Source organism: Galleria mellonella, unplaced genomic scaffold (genome assembly GCF_026898425.1).
Source record: "Galleria mellonella isolate WM207_F2 unplaced genomic scaffold, CSIRO_AGI_GalMel_v1 utg63, whole genome shotgun sequence".
Classification (NCBI taxonomy): domain Eukaryota; kingdom Metazoa; phylum Arthropoda; class Insecta; order Lepidoptera; family Pyralidae; genus Galleria; species Galleria mellonella.
Window position 1 is genome coordinate 9256349 of NW_026442130.1, and position 21631 is coordinate 9277979.

Consider the following 21631-nt stretch of genomic DNA (forward strand, 5'->3'; position numbering starts at 1 on the left):
TGTGTGGCCTACAAAGTGTGAGCCCTGAGATAACGCTTCCAGAAAATCAAACAACGAGACTTCCACCTTAATTAACTTGCGATCCATTTATCATTGCAATGTGTCGCGGCTCGAAGGACGTGTCGATAAAAATAATGGTATAAAAAAGCAATATATATTCTTTGAATTAAATTCATCTAAGAATTTAGTCGTAAATATAATACATTTCGCTTAGCTGTCGACTAATGAAGGACTCAATTATAAACTCTGGTCTCTGAGCGATATGAATATTATTACTTTATTAATTAATATAACAATTTTTAACTTCAATTTATGTAAACCGGCCTTTCCAGGAATGCAAGAAATTCACGCCGTTCAACGAATTCAGTAAATTCTTAATTGCTAAAAATATAACTCATTCCTTACATGATTCAAGTCACGCATTTTATATCAAATATTCACCGGATCACAATGAAAAATGTAGGATTATTCGGATTGCTTTACCTAGTTGCGAGGCTTCTATGTTCATGTAGCAAAGCTAAAGAACATCTGCGAACTTTCTTTGCCTCGGCCTTCTGCATCATTTATAATCATAACTCCTCCAACGAACACTTTAACTTCACACCTCGCCTAGCACTCGACTTGATATGAGAAAAACGGAGGAAAAATATTTTTGTTAGAGCTTTTTGTACTACGGCTCTTTCAAATGTGATTTTTGTAAGTCTTTTAATTGTAATAAAAATGTGTAATCTCTTCTTGTGGCTTTATTCGTCTAAATGACATTTTGTAACCTTAATTTTATAATCTCCTTGGGACTTTTGATAAAATTATACACAGATTGATGAATGCTTTTTGGGGGCCCACAAAACAATACACAAGGGCTGATGTTATTGTAGACTTTTTTTTAATAAGTTTAAATACCGACCTGTGTAATTGTACTATAGTTAGCGTGATCTAATCTTTGCAAACAAAATTGGTTTCGCAAATGTGCATAAAAGATAAGTCAACGTTGTCGGACTAACGACGAGGATAACATAATATCCAAACATTTTTTTTAATATCACTTGATAAAAGTGTATGAGTACTTACTCATACACTTTTGGAATCATTATGATTTGTTTTTTGTATATTTACACGCATATAGTAAACAACTTCTCCCATTACCTTAATATTTCTTTTTGGTTTTTTTATAATTTCGCAACACATACCCATAATTATAGTTCGGGCGTCGTAGCGTGCTTCCAATATAAGTTTTATTACCGAATCCATATGCGTGCGTGAGGTCAGTCGTGAATGCCGAAGGTCTTTCTGTGATATAATAGTAGTTACACACACAAATATCCTGTACTTCAAGAAGCTTTCTAAAAAAAAGATTAGCCTTTCAAATAATGCCTTTAATCAAGCTTTTTTAAATAACATCGGTGATTTGTTTACGTTAAGCCTTTCAGTAAGCAAGAGGCCTACATTAGTGAACAACCGTAACAAATGTAAACGATCACTTGACGCTACTTTAATGAAATTCCCAAGGTTCCTTTAATTAAAGTAGTCCCAGACAAAGGACCACTAAAGAATCTACGATGAAATTATTGTGGTGTAGTGTTGCTCACAATATCTGAAATTAATCATCTCAATAATTGGGTAATTGTAAATGTAATTAATTAAATATCAGATAACAATAAAATAATTTAAACAAAATCTTGAAACCACTTAATAGAATTATTTCATATTATTCAAAAATTCTAATACGAGTAATCCTAAGCATGCATGCAAAGCACTGTTTGGATTTGAAATGTGGAATATGGTAGTGAAATTACAGGATATGGAAACTGTCTTCAGAAATAATAACGTATGAAGTATATAATAGGGAAATCCATAGGTCTCGCTGTATATTCTGTCATATAATATTTATAAAGCTGTTCAAGTCTAAAAGATGTGAATGTGACTTTTTTGTTACTTTTCGGCGCCATAACAACTCGACCAATCGTCATAAAATTGTAGTGTTTATAATGTAAAAGGGCACGAGATACCTATTACTCCAATCAATCAACATATCCCGGTCACGCCGAGAAGTCATAAGTAATAACAAGTGCAACTTATCAAGGCTTGCCACATTCTTTGGATGTAATGGAATTCTATTGCATCCAAAATTGCATTTAATGGAGCTCGTTGCTTATTAACATATTATAGAAGAGATTTTATTGGCAGCTAAAATCGATCTCTGTTTTTAATCTAAACGTAACGACCTTTGCATTCGGTAAAATATGCATCAATACACAGTGAAATCGAAATCACCAACATGGCGCGTCCAGTTGTCAATTTAGTATGACAGAGTTAAATATTGTATATTGTTTTTCGACCCATATTTCTATGAGAAGTATGTTCAATTTCGCAGATAACACTTTTTTAAAAGAATAAAGCTAGTGTATTGACTTCACCAAGAATATAAACAATTTCGCAGTACGAATAAATTTATTACATTTAAAAAGAGTTATTGTGATAGAATTAAGTCTCATTAAAAGGCCTAAACTGTTTCTAGCAGACACGATCTATGTGCTTACTATCGATCACGACAAACGATCTCTAATTTGATGAGCTTGCATTTGTGTACAAAGTTATCCGCCTTCCAGTTCTAAACCAGCTAACTAGATCATGTAGTTATTATTACAGTGTCACCAAAATTGTATAAGTATACCTTTCACCACAATTGAATGTCAGAACGTGTTAAAAAATAATTACAAAGTAAATATTGAAGTAAAATAATACAATGTATACGGGAAAGTGCCTACACAGCAAACGTGCGGTTAAATTGCTTATTATTTGATATATTATTCTAGTTTAACATAATTCAATATGTTCCATGTGTTTCTAACTCTACATAGACTCAGTAGTTGGTACGGATGTTATTCTAACATTATATTTCGCTTCAAAATAAACCTATCATATGCGAACATTTGCATACAATAGCATGTGAGAATTACAGTTTTTATTATTGTTAGCCTCGTTTGTAAAATAATTGTTTTAAAACGTCTGGACTCTAGACTACACAAATGTATGTATGTACTATAATGTAGGTTAAATATTATTTTTAGTGAGTGTTATTTTTATATTATAACCGCTTGTTATGAGATTTATCAAAATAAAATTGAAGAAAGTGCCACTAACTCGAACCTAAAAGTATATTATGGAAAATAATATTTTATTGTTTAAATTTACCTTAACATTTGAAACTTGGTATCTTGGTATAATTTCTCAATTTTTACTGTTACTTGTAGAAAAAGAATGCCCATCAAAATCTAGGCCACTCCAAAAGGGTGCAAATGAATATAAAGCCATGAGCAGAGAGTAAATTTATATGTACTCATATTAGTAAGAATTTAGGATAGGTACTGATAGGTACGTATTCTGTGTTAATACTGACCAACACATGCGTCCTCGTTACATTTTTTACTCGTAATACAGGTAGTTAATACTGTCTAGTGAATTGATGGATGGTTAATATCAAAAAGCTGCCCTGTTCGAGCATCAATATCAATTTGAGCCGTTTTTGTATACTCCAAAATAACTGAGAATTGAAGTAGCTATCTATAGTTGATAAATGATATCGGAATGATAAATAATGATGCACATACCTTTAACTGCATATAAATATTTACATATCGACATACAAGTAACAGTATATCTTATACTGCCTAAAATAAACATTTAATTTAGCCTCTCATATAGCAGTATAACATTTATATAATCACTAGATTTTGCAGACTACTTCATACACGTGGTTTCTGAAGTAGGAAAATTAAAGAAATAAACAACTTCTAGATGGCGTATAAAAATAAAACATACATCAGATTTTAAGTTAGATGTTCAAGAACACAATTGATGTGTAAATATTTTTTGCGTAATGGCGGAACTTTTTGACTTCTGTGCCAAAATCACTCATCCTTATTTTTCTTAAATATATGCCATATACAGACATGGTTTAGTTCTAATTTTATTATAATAGTAAGATATTGTATGTGTACTAGCTGTAAAAAATTATAGAAGTCCATAACTACATTTTCCTTTGCATTCTATGTGTGAATACGCAAACACCACCAGAGGGAGACTTTGTACAAAAGTCGATTGCTTGGGTACCTCTGTCCCATTCGTGTTTTAACCGTGAAGCAGTTGTGTTTGCATGGCTGTGTTTCGGTTTAAAGGGTGGGATATGGCGTAAATTTACAGGGTACAGAGGAATAACACCTGACTCCTCAGGAATGGCAACGCATGGGGAGTATCATGGGCGAAACAGTATACTCTGTTATGTCCATGGTACTGCTCATGTCTATAGACGACGGTTACCACTTTCCATCAGGTGGGCCGTCATCTTGTTTGCAATTGTAAGTTGTATAAAAAAAAACACCGAAGATAGATGTTTTTACATTAGTTATTTCAAAAAAATATTTTTGAATTGAATTCAATAATATTTTAACTATGAAATTTCGTGTATACGAGTAGATCTTGCTTCACAACAACCGTTTTTTAGTCCATACAAAAAAGGACCTCATGCTTTTGGAAGTCACTTGAAAATAAAATCGATTTGTTGTAACTTTCTTATGTCTACTTGTTTGTTAAACGTATCTTGATAACCTAAATCTGAAGAATCGTAAATATTAATTGCATCATTTTATTGTTTCAGGTCAGTTATCTCTATACGAAGGTCAAATGTTATAGATTTCATACATCCTGTTTCATAAAGTAAGTTTTTTTTTTATAAATATATAGGATAATATTTTTATCGGTGGCATACATCACCTGATAAAGTACAATAATTATACGTACAGTCGCCACATTCTAACTTTGCAATATAAATAAAACACTCTAGACATAATACAGCACCGTTTAATCCCAAATAAAACAGATAAGTGCGACTTTGAGGTAAATAATTAACTACTAATATAGTAATTCAATAAAATTAAAAATTAAATAAATTTTATCGTAATACCCGCAAGTAATAGTACTACCTGTGGGTATTATGACAAAATTTACCCCCGTGTTAATTTAGATTTCAGTCTTCCCCTGTACTGAATTTCATTCAATCACGTTCAGTCGTTAAACCTTGCATAAAAAACGTTTGAAATATCTTTACAAACTTGCATATTTATGAATATAGTAGTTTTAGTAAAAAAATCTTTAAAATCGGGTTACTCTTTATATGTTGTACGTAGGTATTTTACCTATGCACAACATATTCAATTTCAATTGTATGTGTACTTACATATTTTATATGTAAGTACACATACAATTGAAGTTGATGAGGTTATCAATTTATTTTTTAATTGTCAAAAGGGCATCTACCTCTTTATTAGTGTCATAAACATTATCGTTTTATTGCATACAAAATTAACAACATAATGAAAGTTATACTTATTACAATTGAAATGTAATAATTATTTTATGTACATATTAAAAAAGTATGTGCGTTCCTGCCTACGTAATACGATTTTTTTTCCGAAATTTCAAAACATAACAACCTGATGTTAAAATAACTAAAGGAATTATATTCGAACGATTGAATTTATATTTTCAATCATTTATGAATTACTTTTCATCTAAAGCCGTATTCACGTATAGCCTATTGTACCTATTTCATCATGCGTTATCATTCTTATAAACAATCGTATAATGTCATGTAATAACACAACAATGTAAGCACACCTTGAAACCCATTATTTTATTGTACTGTATTTTGATAAATAGGTCAATTAATTTCACTACATTAATTGACCGTTCTGTGAAATCCGACATTATTTTAGTTAAAATGATAGTGTTCATATATATATATATATATTTTAATTGATTAAAATGGTATGTTAACTCCGTCTGCGTTATTGGTTTACACTAGCGGAGTACCGCTACGGGATGATAGATGAGGATGAAGTTAGGTCAAATGATCCATCGTGAATTCACCAGAAATTAATGATTATGGTTACTAATGGGGCCGTGACTTTCCTGGAAGTGAACCCGACAGTGTAAGTGGGTGTTATTGCTTACAGTGGGATCGCTATTTATTATTATTAAAAATTCTCTCGTCCGAACAATACATAATTTCAAGTCTTATCAGGTTACAAAAAAGTTTTGTAATGGCTTTTTATTCAGACATAATCATAAAGGTCACACTTGGGTATGTAATGTATCAATTAACCTAAAATGATACGAAGGTTGTAGCTCGGCTAGAATATGTGGAACGATCTTCAAAAGATCTGTGAAGCAGACGTGCACTAATTAATGCTAACTAAATCGAAACAGTTTCAATATCAGTTCAGAGTGATATCACATCTTTGCGAAATAAGCTTAATTATCGTATATGTTCTATCTATTAGCAGAGTTCACCCCCTTGGTCATTAACATTTGTTGCAGTTTTTTAACCCGTAAGAAAGTTTATTTGTATTATTTCGCTTCATAGCCCGTTACTCATGGGGTAGGCAGAATACAATCGAGTACAAAAACTTTCATAATATGTTCTAATACAGCCATGGGAGTGATTTGCATCAGAAATATATAATCATGTAAACGACTTTCGCGATTTCGATTTCAGTTTTAAATGATTCCTAAATTTCAATTTGTTTCATCTTACTAATATAATAAAATTGTAATTTGGCGATGTTTGTACGTGAAAGATATAATAATATTTTATATGAGGTGTCTTAATAACAATAATCAAAGCTAATACAATATTTTTTGGAAAATTTGTCTATCTGTCTATGTTTGTTCCGGCATCACGCAAAAAAACATCATCAAATTTAATGCGGTTTTTACAGTTATATTCGTGAAGATACAACTTATAATCTAGTGCATACGTTTTATCTTGAAACACCGTCTAAAAATGGACTATTTCATTGGTTTTCCTACTTCTAAAATTCACGCGTACGAAGTAGTGGGCAAAAAGCTAGTACAACTAGTAAATATTTTGTTTGCTAATAATTTGTCATTTACCTACTACATATTCCAATATATAAATTACTGACATGAAGGACTAGATAAACAATGGTTGCTCCATTATTGATTTATCGAATATTTATTTTTGATAATTGTCATTCGAGACAATGAAATACAATGCTCGGTTGACAATGTGTTGTCATTACTTACTACATAAGTCTAGTAACGAGTTCTTAGCGACATCTTCGTTAAGAATTTACTGCTGTCGGCTCCACATTAAGCTTTCACCGCTGCGTCTTAATAATACAACATTTCGTTGAAGATAGTTGTAACGTATATACATAGGCAAACACCTTAATATCCTTACATTATTATTATAAATTTAAAATGAGTTTTCGTGTTACGTCTTGACGTTTTAACGGATCATCCAAACGTCATGATTTCATATTTATATCATTTTTGACATAAAGTAAGATTACCATACAAGTAACTACGAGTATGTTCATGGGCCCAAAAATATATGGAATCTATTTCCATTTCCAATCCATCAAGGAAGTTCCATACATTTCTCCTTTAACGTTTATCTAAGGGTAAATGTTTAATTCGACAAATGGGCCTTTACCACGTGGCGCAACTGAACTCTATTCACCTTATTCAGGCATTCTATCTCTGTATCCAAACAACGAATATTTAAACGCATCTATAATGTAGATAATCAAACACGAAGGCCACGCCATCGCTGGAATCTAATTTACGTTAGATTTTATATGTACGAAACGTTATTCTGTTATTAGTTCAATCTAAAGTAATAACTATTAGTTTATTTATTTAACACTATATTACATCCATAGATTACGGTAACCGCTTACCTTTAAGTGGGCTGTATGCTTGATTGCCACCTCAGTGATATAAAGAAAAAAATTAATTATGCAAGGATTTTAAATTAGTTAAACAATCTACTTCAATTTATGTTCGGATTCTGTAGTGTTAGGACTAGTTAGAAGTCTATATTAGGTAACTGAAGCTCAATTTTCATATATTTAACACTATAGTACATTATAGTATAAATATAATAATACATGTACACAAACACCATAACATTATAACACAAAGAATACTTTGATCCTAATATAATTTATGTAGAAAATAGTAACTAATTAAACATTCGTCCTCCGTGGCGCAGCGGTCAACACGCCTGCCTGCGACGTGGAGGCCCCGGGTTCGATCCCCGGCCAGGTCATGATGGAAAACGATCTTTTCCTGATTGGCCTGGGTCTTGGATGTTTATCTATATATGTATCTATTATAAATATAGTATCATTGAGTTAGTATCCCATAACACAAGTCTCGAACTTACTTTGGGGCTAGCTCAATCTGTGTGACTTTGTCCGTATATATTTATTTATTATATATTTATTATTTATAACGTGTCGTCGTAATAAAGAAATATAATTTTATAAATATAAAAAAAGATATTTTGTGAAATATTGACTTCATAAAACTAAAGTGCTAATGTCTACACGTTGAGCACTTACAATTTTATAACAAAGCGAAAATTGCCGAAAACCATTAACTGCCGATAAAAATGTGAGGCCATTGTGGGAACTCGCTTTTCGCAGTCCATTAGACACGTAAATGTAATCCCCAAGTTATGTCGATAAAGCCGGCTACCGCTTATAGATACGTGTACCAACTTAGCTCCGAGTTATCAACTTCCCTAAAACTTGTAGTTTTAAACAAACTTTCATGTTTAACCGAAATTACATGAATTCAAATGGAAGCGCTTGCCGAGTCTGTAAATTTCACGAACATTTATATATTTCTCGAAGATAACTTTTTTATTAGTTACGTAAGTTTTGACCTCAAATTTTCCTCTGTGAATCACGATAAAAATATTAACATAAGATATAGTTGTTGTCAATCTATGTATCAAATTTTATTACAATTCACTCCGTTTTCAAACGGTTTATGTACTTCTCACAACTTTCATATATAATATAATACAAGCTTCATGCCTGCTACTTCGTATGCGCAGATTTTAGAAATTGGAAAACCTGAAAAATTGAAAAATAGACCACTCCTAGATGATATATATCAAAATAAAACATACACTATTTTTTAAAGTTAGATTTTTAAGAATTAGTTTTTTAAAACAACAATGAAAACCAGATTCAATTTGGAGTAGTAGCTTTTACGTGATACCGATACAAACATACAGACAGGCAGACAAAATATTTAAGAAATACTATTTTGACTTCTGTTACTCCTCTTAAAATCTCTTACATCAATTTTTTTAAGTATCTTCCGTCTACAGACATTGTCCTGTTACAATTTTAATATATAATGAATATTAATAATGAATTGGGACTTGTACCTTATACGAAAAGCTAGTATGAGATTCGAGTTTGTAACTACTTAAGACTCTAGTGGCACTTTGCAAGGGAAAAAGGTTCGTCAGCGAGCATCGAGGTTGATGGCACTGCACAATTTCTTTACCGTTGATAAAATGCCGCTCTTTTTCAATTTGAGACAGTATATATATCAAATAGTGATATAATTAAAAGCACTATTAACCTCTGGAATATAAATTGCTGTGTTACTCTACAACTATCTGTGTACTCCGGCGAAGCACGGCAATTTAAAAAAAAAAAATATTCGCCAGAAAATAGATATGAGAAGAATAAATACTTTATGCTCTAGAAATTTTTGAATTGAGCTAACTTTTATCAGTAGCTTTACAGTTTTAGCACGAAATTTTTATGGTAATCAGGTTATTGTCTTTTTAATCGTTTTTCTGTATCTATAAATTGCAGTTTGAAAGTCTATATATATAAGGTACATAGTACGATCAATCAATATAAATTAGGAAACGGTATTTTTATTGTATCAAACTAAAAATAGGTACTGTAGAAGTAGTAATTTTCTCTAAAATATAATTTGATAGTATTTAGTTCGGAAGTATAAGACGAAGTACTTTAATCACTGAAATTAGTTTGGGTACGAACTAATTTCAGTGATTATCAGTTATGCCAAATTTATAATTTTCATGACAGAATATAAATATTTTTATGCTATGTAAGTATACACTCCACTAACAATACTTCAAGTTGGTATACGAATACTTTTATAGCGAAACATAAATATGCTACGGTTCATTTCGTAGTATATTTTCTGAGTATAAATATAATATTACGCGTAACATAAGTTTTATTTCTTAGCAAGATGTTGCTACCAACACCATCTTTATCATAATGTTTTGATGCGTTTATATTGAGATACGCAAAATTATAAATTTCGCCTTTACTTTTTGCTTTCTTTGAACGATGTTAATTTTGTGTGAAACTTAAAAAATGTATACACTCTAAAAAAAAAGTTATTCGTACAACCATATGATCAATACGTTATTTGATTTTTTTTTTTTAATAAATATTTAACGAGTGTTTCGCAATATCCTACTTCGCTAAAAATCGCTCCAGCGACACCGGATGTTACTGTATCGCTGCGCACGCGTTCGTGTAAGATCCACAAACTTAAATCGATCAATGTCGATCACTCACCGGATGTAAGAATAAGTATAACCAGTATAGTGTTTTGTAGGTATTTTAATAAGTCTGAGAATAGTGTATGTGTACAAAATAATTTATAATATAGATGGTGGATGTAAGTCCGTAATTGATTAACATACACTCAAAACTTGGCTTTTAAATTAGACTTAAAAATTAACAACCCTTCATCCATCGATATACAAAGTATATATAATTTCAGGCAAACTTTAACCTTTAGAACCACTTAACTGATCTTCAGTTGCGTATATCAACTTCAAAAATGTAAATCTCTACCTTTTCATAAATCGTGTCTCATAATATAGGTACATTAGCCGTCCTTTAACAACATTATCAACTATTAGAATAACCTAAACATTTATTTTTAATAGACAACCTAACCTAATGTTTTCATCATTATTATCATATCAGCCATTAACTGTTCACTGCTGAACATAGACCTCCTCTTTGGAAGTGGGGGAGGGGGGGGGAGGTTGTCAGTTGCTACCAAGCTTGGCAGGTGGTCAATCACAATTAGCCTTTGGTAATAAGAGGAAATTCCCTTAGTCGCCTCTTACGACACCCAACATATGATTTAATTCCAATTAAATGTTTTTTTTTTAGTTAATTGTAAAAACGCTTTTTGTTATTTTTAGACAACAAAGTAATTGACTAGTTATTCATTTGGTCTCTACGATGCTATATAAATTTAATGCTTCAAACTTATAATGAACATATATATATTTTTTTTTTATTTCTAGTAATGACTTCATTGTTACGCAATAGCAAAGACCCAGCTGAGTTGACATTGATACGTGCCGAGTTTCAAACGACCCGCACTTACGACCTGATAAGGCAGTAGTGCGTGCCAGAACGCTATAAACGTTCTAGATATATATTAGTCTATATAAATTTAATTATTGTACAATTTTGAAATCCCTTTCAGTCTGGAAGAGACCGTGTACAAAAGCTCCAGTTTTCCGCTACGTTAATTAGAAGATAATTAGACTCGTTTAGGGATTTAAAAGCATTCAATGAGAACGGATCGATCACTGTCTGAGACATGTTCGAACTGTATAAATTATAGCTATTTGTAGGAAGTCAGATAATTATTTATTTATGTATGAAGAAGTACAACTTTAAGTGATCGATTGATCACACGTATTAAACTACGTATGATTGAATAATGAATAAGTAAGTAGTTTTAAGTTGTATCATTTATTTATTTATACTTTCGCACACATAAAAATATGTCTACTGGGCCGGATTTAATGCCTGATGGCAGTCTCTACCATTCTACCGTAACGCTAAACAAAGAGAGTAAATGGCAGTGCATTAATTAAATAATCATCATTCACTTGAATCATAAGAATACAACGATGATGATATCGCATATACCCTATGTCCATCCTTGATATATTCATATTATTTACTTGTATTTTTATTATATATTTTATTCCAATTGAATTCTGTATTTTGACATGAACACATATAATGTATAGCTTCATATGTAGAATAATCTTAATAACATTTTGAGTAGGTAAGTTTAAATCACTGTCATTATAATAATTGTATACATTTATATAATAAAAGATTTGAAATAATTAATTATAAAAAACTAAATTTTACGCTAAAGGTTGTTGTTAAAAGACCTAGTGATGTCACACAGTTATCCTAATCATTGAAATCAATGAGGAATTCCTTCTTAATACTGTTAATGTTAGGAAATGATCGATTGATTAATATGATAATAATAATTTATTTCATATTTGGCCGCTCATTATCGTCTTCGAAAACAGTATACTGTTTTCGAAGTTATAAGTTATAACTTTAAAAAAATAACAAAGTCAATTAAGAGGAATTTCATGTCTTCAATATTCAACGTTTTGCTTCCACATCGTGCGACGGTCTGTACATTGTATGGCTGTGCATATATATGAGCATCAGCATAAGAGAAGCGCGTTTATTGAATCTATGTGTGATGGATTTTCAAGACGTTTTCGGTCGGGGAACTTATTTGTACAATACGCACCGCAATTTCCCGCCCGATCAATTTTGACAGACAAGGCCGTTGTACAAAACGAATTGGCATAGTGACATGATGGAAAAGTAACTTACATACATTAGTGTTATGTATTATCGTAGAAAGAATTCGAATGTAGAGAAGCTTTTATAATAGTTCGCAATTCTAATGAAAGTATAAAGATAACTGTTTGTTATCTATCTTGAAAAAGTAAAAACATTGTAAATTATTCGAGTTACAAAGTGGAACACAACTATATATAATATAATAATAGCATATTCTGTATGGGTTTGAAAATAAATAATAAATTGCCCCAATATATAAAAGATATTTGCATCTATTTAAGAAAAAACTAAAGAAGTTATTACTTGATAAAGCATATTACGTTCTAAATGAATATATGTCGGATGACATCTATCTATCTGTTCTCCTTTAGACAAAGGTTGTAAAAGATTGCCCTAGCGATAAGACCGTCTTTTGTACCTTTATTGTATATATATTAATCTATATTGTTACTGTATTTCACTTGAATTGCTCAATTGTCATATTTTTATGTTTCTGGTGTAATAACGACTTAAATAAATAAATAAATGGTTTCAAAAATTAAATAGACATTACGTGACTGTAATGAGACAAGAGAAATTGAATTTTGATGTATTTTTTTATGTAATATTATTATCGCATTGTGATATTATATTTAATCAATTGTAATGATTGTATTAATAATAGAATTATACTAATATGACAAATATTACTACTAAAAATAGTTCTGCACACCATTCATGGTGAAATGGAAAGGTGTATGGAGGCGTAATTACCTAATACTACCTGTAAAACTCATATTTGAGCAAATAAACTATTATTATTACTATTTAAATATTTATAGTTGCATTAAACCACTTACGAAATAGTAAAAATGAATCCAAGGTCATACATAGGCCTCAGTCTCAAACGTACTCTCGTACTGTTTTCATTCATTTTCTTAACTCCTCTCATAAATACACATCGGTTCCGGAGACTTCAAAGTCCTATCTTCAAATACAGGTCGCAATGAAAAATTGAGAAGTATAGAATGTATACGAATTATACTTATTCTCAGAAACTAAAGTTATCATAATCGTAATCGTAATAAAGTTATATTATTCTGTCATATATGTGATTGAAGAAATGTTTGCCGCTACTAATTCAGAGGTATAATAAAAACAAAAGTCACATTGAATACTTACTTATAGTACTTTTGGTCAACGTCAACCATTATGTGAACATATTAAAACCAACAATAAAATTGGTCGTGAGAAAAATTAATAACGCTACTGCAAAATAAGTTTTTAACAGTCTGTAACTGATATATTTATTACTGTCAGCATCATTTAGGTTATAACACTTGCACAATTAAAGCAAATGTACACAAAGATACTACCTTTTGGAAAACCTATATGAATTTTAAGCTATAAATTGTACATAAAATCCATATATTGTACTTAAATCTAGGCAGTCTACCTGAAATTCCTTGTCTTAAATATTGGAAACTCGATTTTATTATATCCGTACATGCTACATTTCTACTGTTACCTAATTATTAGATAAGAAAGGGACAGATGACGAGAGGTATAGCATCTGTTTCAAGGGTTAGGTCCTTCTTGCTCGTTAAACACCGTGCCATTTAAGGAACATCGACGGGGTGAGTACCGCGCTTACCTAGTACGGAATCTAGTACTAGTAGTTATCTCTTTTTTAACTTGCTTTACAATTCTTGCAATTCACAAGCGCACATTGTGGATAGACGCGTATGCACATTGTGCATTACATTGCCTGGCTCTGTCTCTCCAAAACACAATTTCCGCATTTGTTATATATACAGCGTAAATTGAAATCTTAATCGTTAGTATCTTTCCAGAGAAGTATTCTACCAGTAAACATTTTTCCCACAAAGACATCGATCGAAAAACTCGGTATTCAGTTTTTAAAATAATATGGAAGATTAAACTTTTTATATTATTTATTTAAACTTTAATGCACAGTGAAACTATGTACATATGTATATATTTATTGATGGTTTCTACTAATTTTCTTTAGGAATAATGTTATTGTTCTGGTTTAAAATGCCGCCTTAAAAACTGCTAATAATTTATATTTCTCTCTGTGTAGTAAGGATCCTAATTCATATTACCAAATTTATTGTATAAAAAAAAACCAAAAATTAAAAAATAATGTTCTCGGAAAAAAAGAACAATTGTATCCACGCAAATAATTTTTGATCACGCACACGTGGTTTTGATGGCTTGGAAAATGAAACTGATTTCACTGTCTGATTTATTTATTGTAACACATTGAAAATTATTCTGATTAAACAATGTCAAATTAATAATACTTTATAATTTACTGAATAACTGAAATATGATCGCAAGACACGCTTGCTTGACTAAGCGCCGAACGGAAGAGAGCAAATCATCGACAATCCTAGTTACATTTTTAACTAAATCATAGACTATAAGAAATTAAGATTCTGTCCATTAGGAATAAACTATAATCAATTGAACTGAATATAAAAATGAGATTTAGATATATATACCAAAGGGAGACTTTGTTCAAAAGTCGTTAGCTTGGGTACCTTTGTCCCATTCGTGTTTCAACCGTGAAGCAGTTGTGTTTGCATGGCTGTGTTTCGGTTTGAAGGGTGGGATATGGCGTGAATTTACTGGGTACAGAGGAATAACACCTGAGTCCTCAGGAATGGCAACGCATGGGGGGTATCATGGGCGAAACAGTATACTCTGTTATGTCCATTGTACTGCTCATGTCTATAGGCGACGGTTACCACTTTCCATCAGGTGGGCCGTCAGCTTGTTTGCCATTCTAAGTTGTATAAAAAAAAATATTGATGCGTAAACAATCTATATCAACGCCACTACATATTAATAGGTGTGTACATACTTTGTGTTATGTAATTCTGTTAGTAAGATTCTGTTGTTCATATTTTCCAAAATTTTTATTTTTATTGTATGATAATATAATAGTTTTTTGTGAGATAAACAAATTTTGAGACCCTATTAATGAGTACTAACACCAATTTTAAAGAGTTATATTTATTTAGATACTATATACTAAGGTACTTATAGATCTGTTTTAAGTAATAAATACGTAGAGTTAAATGTTGATATTAATACTTATATAATATGTATATATTATCGCATGCTAGAGACAAACTTATATGCTAATAACTTATGACTTCCCGTCTTCTTACCGATGACTTAATCAAACGAAGGATGAGTAATCAGCTATTTCTGGTTTTACAATGCAATCATTGATTAGAGAACACGTGAATTTATTTTAATTCCCTATTCACTGCGAACTTGTTGTGAATCACAGTTTATTTTGGTCTCTTTGATGCGCCTGCGCACTCATGCACAAGAATTTACGAACCGAGCAATGGAAAGTGTTGTTATTAATATTAACTTGCTATGTGATACATTGTAGAATGGAAATTGTAAGTGATATAAATAGCATCTGAATACAAAGTAATACAAGCATGTAAGAGATTCATCATAGCTCTTGCATTATAAATATATGGAATTTTCGTAGTAAACTGCGAATATTTGCGTAAATTGATATTTCAGAATACTTCTAGATACGAAAGATTTCTAGCTGACATATTTTTGCTTTGAAATCAGTAGGTATTATGGGATATATGCCATCAAAATATATACGTAAAAGAATCATAGGTAATAGTCAGTCTTAACACAAGACTATAAACAATACGATTTCCAAGAAATAATCCATATTTAATCCACAGTAAAAAATATAGTAGTGTCGCGACAACTCGACCATGTCCCAGCTAAATACAGCCATGCTCAAGCTTAGTGTGCGACGGGTATCAATTAAGTCAATTAAAGAGCCATCGACTTCAAACGCGTGAACAGAGCACATCATAATAATATAATATCACTAGTCTATCACTTAATCAAAGATAGCGTGTAACTGAGCTCAGGTCATTGACATAACGTTACGTAACGTTAACGCGTACGTTACGAGTATACTAATTAGCTTAACCGTGCAGTAGAATTAACGCTGGTTATCCTTTAGACAGTAACCTCCTGACCCAGTTATGGTTTAAAGCGTAAACTTCTTAGTTTTTCCTTGGCGTCGTTGTTGTTTGATTTGAAGATCTTGGTCAAATGTAATTATGCAGTCCTTTATTGCACTCTCAATTAGAGGAGCAAAAGAAATCATTAGTAATAGGGATCTAGCAGCTCCATTGCTAATAATAAACCGTATCAGGTTGACATCCACGCAGTTCCCCCTGGAAACCATCTTGGTTAATCCTCTGACCTGTTATCACCCTCATCTATCAACCTTCACTGGTGCCACGCCAGCTTATACCGATAGCACGGACAAGGTTACGATTCCATTTTTACCCATTAAACAACTCTTACTTGGAAGAAACAAAGGCTTTTTTCATTAAATTGTCTTAGTGTGATAGTAATTGTCAAACAAACATTTCATTACATATAATTAAGTTTTGAAGTATTCTAAATGCCTATTTATAATACTGTAATGTATTAGAGAAATCATCCGAATTTGTGTAAATTTTTAATAAATTCACTTACAATGACAATAAACACTGCGAATATAAAACACGTTTGTCTTTTGTTTTATTTTGACTATAGAACAATACGAATAACTTTGAAATTAATGGCATGTCTGGGTGAAGTCACAGTGACTGTTACAATGGATCTCCTAATTATTCTTCCCTTACGTACCTATTTAAAATGTGGCTGGAGTTTTGTTATTTTGATAAAGTTACCTTAATTGAAGGGCGTCGGGAACGAGCTCAAATTTTAAATAATTCCCCCACAAAACTTATTTGCACATTTTGAAAGAAAATATTCAGAAATTAGAGCTATAATTTTTTATTCTTCTATTTTATTTCTATATTTATTTAATCTTTAATTGCAGCAAAGAAATGCAACAACGCTACGACAACAAAAAGGAGTTTATACTCATTTTCTGGTTTAATAATGTTTACAAAAGCCTGACGTCTATTGGTTTTTTCTGATACGATGATGTCATGTCGTGACGGAACAATTTTGACAAATCCAAAATCCATTTGACAAATCAACAACAGTAGATGAATAAATTCCTAATGCATTAATATAAGAAAATAACGGTAGTCTGAGCTTAATGTTAGTAGACCCTGTTACGGATTTAGACAGCTTATTGATTAGAACGTGTCGTGTCAGTTGGTAGCTCAGCGAATGTAATCAACGTAATCTTGCAAACTACATTAAATAAGTTGGCTGGTGAAATGAGTAAAAGTAGCGTTATTCTACCCTTTATCGCTGCAAATAGGATTAATAAATTTAGCCCTAAAAACTACGGGTGTTAAAACATATAAGTTGGCTTATGAGTTTTAACTTATTTGGTAACTAACTGTGCCTATTCATTTCATTCTTCATTTGTGTTACCTTGATTAATTAGTATAATAATTTATCCCACGAATATGTCTTCTTTAAATTACATGCTGTTTTTATGCCAAATTACATATAGATTAGTAAAGCCGTTAAGGCTTATGCTTATATGCTTTTCGGATTTCCTTTTGATTGACGATTTGCAATTCAACAAATGACAATCCTTTTACATTTATAATACGCATATTTACTTATTTCTGTAACTGTCATATACATAACACTACTGAAAGTTCTAAATAGTGGCAACACACCTTAACACATCATTTAATAATCAATTGATATGAACTCTCATACTTAGTACCTAATTCTCAAATCATCCAAATCCAGAAAAGTTATTCCAGTTTTGTGTTGGTTAAAAAGTATAAAACGTGACTGATCCTGACATTTTAACTTTATATTCATTTGTCTTCTTCAATCCAATTTCGAACTAGCTACGTATTTGGATTAAATTGCTTTAGTCGCCATTAACCCTAAGTTCCGCACTTTGTTTCACAATCTACTCCAGGGTACGTGCCTTGCAAAAATTTGAAACTAAGCAAACCAAATAGAAGAACAAACGTTAGGCGAACGGGAAATGGCGAATACTAATCCGGGAGCCGGAGTGAAAAATGTCCCGGCATCATTTGCATACAATAACCGGTTATGACGGCGTGGTTGGTCACCGTACGTGGCTTCAACACAGCTCGTCAATCACAATTTTAGCTTTGAAGTCACGTGATAATTTCCCACACATTGTATCTAACAAACGGAACGTATCGATACTGCAGGAAGAATTGAATTTGAAAAGTTGAGGTCTATATACTATTGAGTATATTGATGGAATAAATACTACTACCTACAGATGTAAAACAAAACAATGCATACATATATATTGTGACTTTGACATCTGGCTAATTTTAGTGTCATATTTCTAATTTACATGAACCGGTAGGTACAACTCGTATATCACTATAACAATCAATTATTTTTCTGTAATCTATAAAATAATTAAATGGAATGCAATCAAATTTATTAGTAGTCCTTTTATCTTCTATCAATGAAACTAAACACTGATCCTAAAAAATATAGATTCAAAAACGATATAAAATGTTGAACCTCCCATCCCTCCCTACCGCATGGGAGGCTCGAAATTTCGCTAAGTCATGACGCTCGCCTCTCTAATATAAAATACCATATGTGTAAAGGATGTTTTCATCAATTTTGAGTAATTTAGGTTTAGAGAGATAAATTTTTCTTTTTTGTTTTTGACACGAATTCCTAGGAAAAATATATTTTAACGCTTTAAAGGTCTTTCCAATTATATATATTTTCTCATGTGATCATTAAGTAAAACTAATTTATGAGAAAATAAACCTGCGACTTTGCCCTTGCAAATTATAATAATAAGTATGTGTTGATCGACGATATAATCCGTGTACCTACTTAATTTTATTCCAATCTATTCATCCAATTAACATTCACACATCTTTAAAACACTTTAATATTCATAATGTTAGTAAGATGTATATCAAAATCGTCTAAATTAAACCCCATTTTTTCTTTTTGTTTTAATCGTCACGGTCTATATCAAGCTTCCAAGCTCCGATCGATTATCTACTAATGTTGCCTCGTTTAGAGGCAAAACACGCGTCGCAATATGGGTGCAGGCTTAATAACGTTGAGAGATAAGAAGGATAAGGAAGGTCTCTACTAGTGATGATCCAACGCACCAATTACTTGTAGTCCCAAATATTCTAGTGAAAGTAAAATTAAACATTTTGTTCACTAAATCAATACCCAAAACTAGTATTAATTATTATTTTTAAAATATTGGCAAAAATCAATATTTATGGTACTTTACTGCAGGAAAATCTCCGTCAGAAAAATATAAAACAGTATAAACTTTAAAAACTTACATGAAAATTATATCTATACATATTTTACAACTTGAAATTTCGAACTTGGTAATAATTAATTGAATATTTGAGTCCGGTATCGATAACCAGTAATATAATTTGCCAGATTCACATGTATAATATTTCTGGCAAATAAATAAATTTTATTTCATTAAAAAATCACAGAGCTAGTAGGTATAGAAGCATACGAATAGAATATAAATAATAGAAATCTAAGACTTGTCGCAAAGTTAGCAACATACTAAAACTAGTGAAACCTATCTGATTTTAGAAACATCTAAGTTTAGTAAGTGAATGTGCTGATACCGTCAATATTTCAAACGAAATTTTGAAGAAAGACAAATTGTCGTCTCCAAGGAAATCATGTCGTTCTCTTGTCTAAACAGTCAATTGCGTTTGTTTTGTTATATGTTTGTGCTTTTTGTCTTTATTCCTTTGTTATGGAGATAATCTCTGCTTGTTATATAGATACTATTCGTTTGTTGGTTTAAACAATGCAATGCTTTATCAGAGTACCTACTCTACCCAACCCCTATTACTGATCTTACCTTTTTAATACACGTGTTCTGTAAATCTAAACTAATATTATAAAGAAATATGTTTGATTTTTTTTTTGTTTATATATGGATAAACTCAAAAATTCCTACTTAACCAATTTTCAAAAATCTTTCACCTATAGAAATCTACGTTATCAGCGTCTAATACAGCGTCATTATCTGTGTCAGCATATAATATGAGTTGTTTTTTGTTTAAAAAAATAATATCTACATCTCTTACCCATGCGAAGCCGGGGCAGGTTACTAGTGAGTGTACCTATAAAGCGCTATTGCTTTCTATGTAAAATCTATTGTAACGTAGTCGTCTACAAAATGACCTCACCTATGATGTAAGATATAAAAATATAGCCTTATATTACAACAATTTTGCCAAATATTATTCTAATTAAAACTATATGTATCATCATGTAATAAATATATCAAAGCCTTTAACCCTGCTTTTATTATAAACAAAAGTCATAATTTGTTCGTGTTCCCTTATATATTACTTAATAATACTTTAATAGATATGTTGATTATATTTTTATTGATATATATATATATATATATATATATATATATATATATATATATATATATATATATATATATATATATAAAATTCATTTAAATTTTAAATCGTTTATCAAAATACCAGATTGACACATGTTCCACTGAATGACTTATTTAGTGTCTATTATAAGTATATTATATTATAACTATATGTATCATCATGTAATATATCAAAGCCTTTAACCCTGCTTTTATTATAAACAAAAGTCTTAATTTGTTCGTGTTCCCTTATATATTACTTAATAATACTTTAATAGATATGTTGATTATATTTTTATTGATATATATATATATATATATATATATATATATATATATACTTATACGAGTAGTTTGTAAACTCCTCCATATTTATAACTAATTGTTCCCATATTTCGTTAAGTTTTAATAAAACTTAACGAAATATGGGAATTATGATTATTTTTGAAGATATTCGAATACACAAAGTTTAAAACTACATATATGTTTACTTAGTTTATATAGGAATATATTTCATGCTATTTTTTTTTCTTTAATATTTATTACTTTAAAATGTGGTTTAATGTCCGAACAATAAAAATAAAAGTAAATACCAAAGCGGTAACAGCCTGCATAATATGGATACGTACATTAAAGTACTTACACTAATTTTGTCTGTTCTCATTTAGATCCCACATAGCGAGATAGTTTAAAAAGATTTTGCATCGAATTTATTCACTTA

At 30.9% G+C, this 21631-nt stretch overlaps 1 protein-coding gene across 7 annotated transcripts in view; it reads left to right on the forward strand.

The window, feature by feature from the left end:
• Window positions 1-21631, forward strand: part of LOC113521990 (dystroglycan 1) — a 131278-nt gene that overhangs the window by 21045 nt on the left and 88602 nt on the right. For 5 of the 7 annotated variants that reach the window (XM_031909989.2, XM_031909981.2, XM_031909987.2 and 2 more), the window contains exon 2: window positions 4655-4713. The exons of the other annotated variants lie outside the window; for them this stretch is intronic. The gene's annotated coding sequence lies outside the window, so the exon portion shown is untranslated. The remainder of the gene's footprint in view (window positions 1-4654; window positions 4714-21631) is intronic. 7 annotated transcript variants of the gene reach the window in all.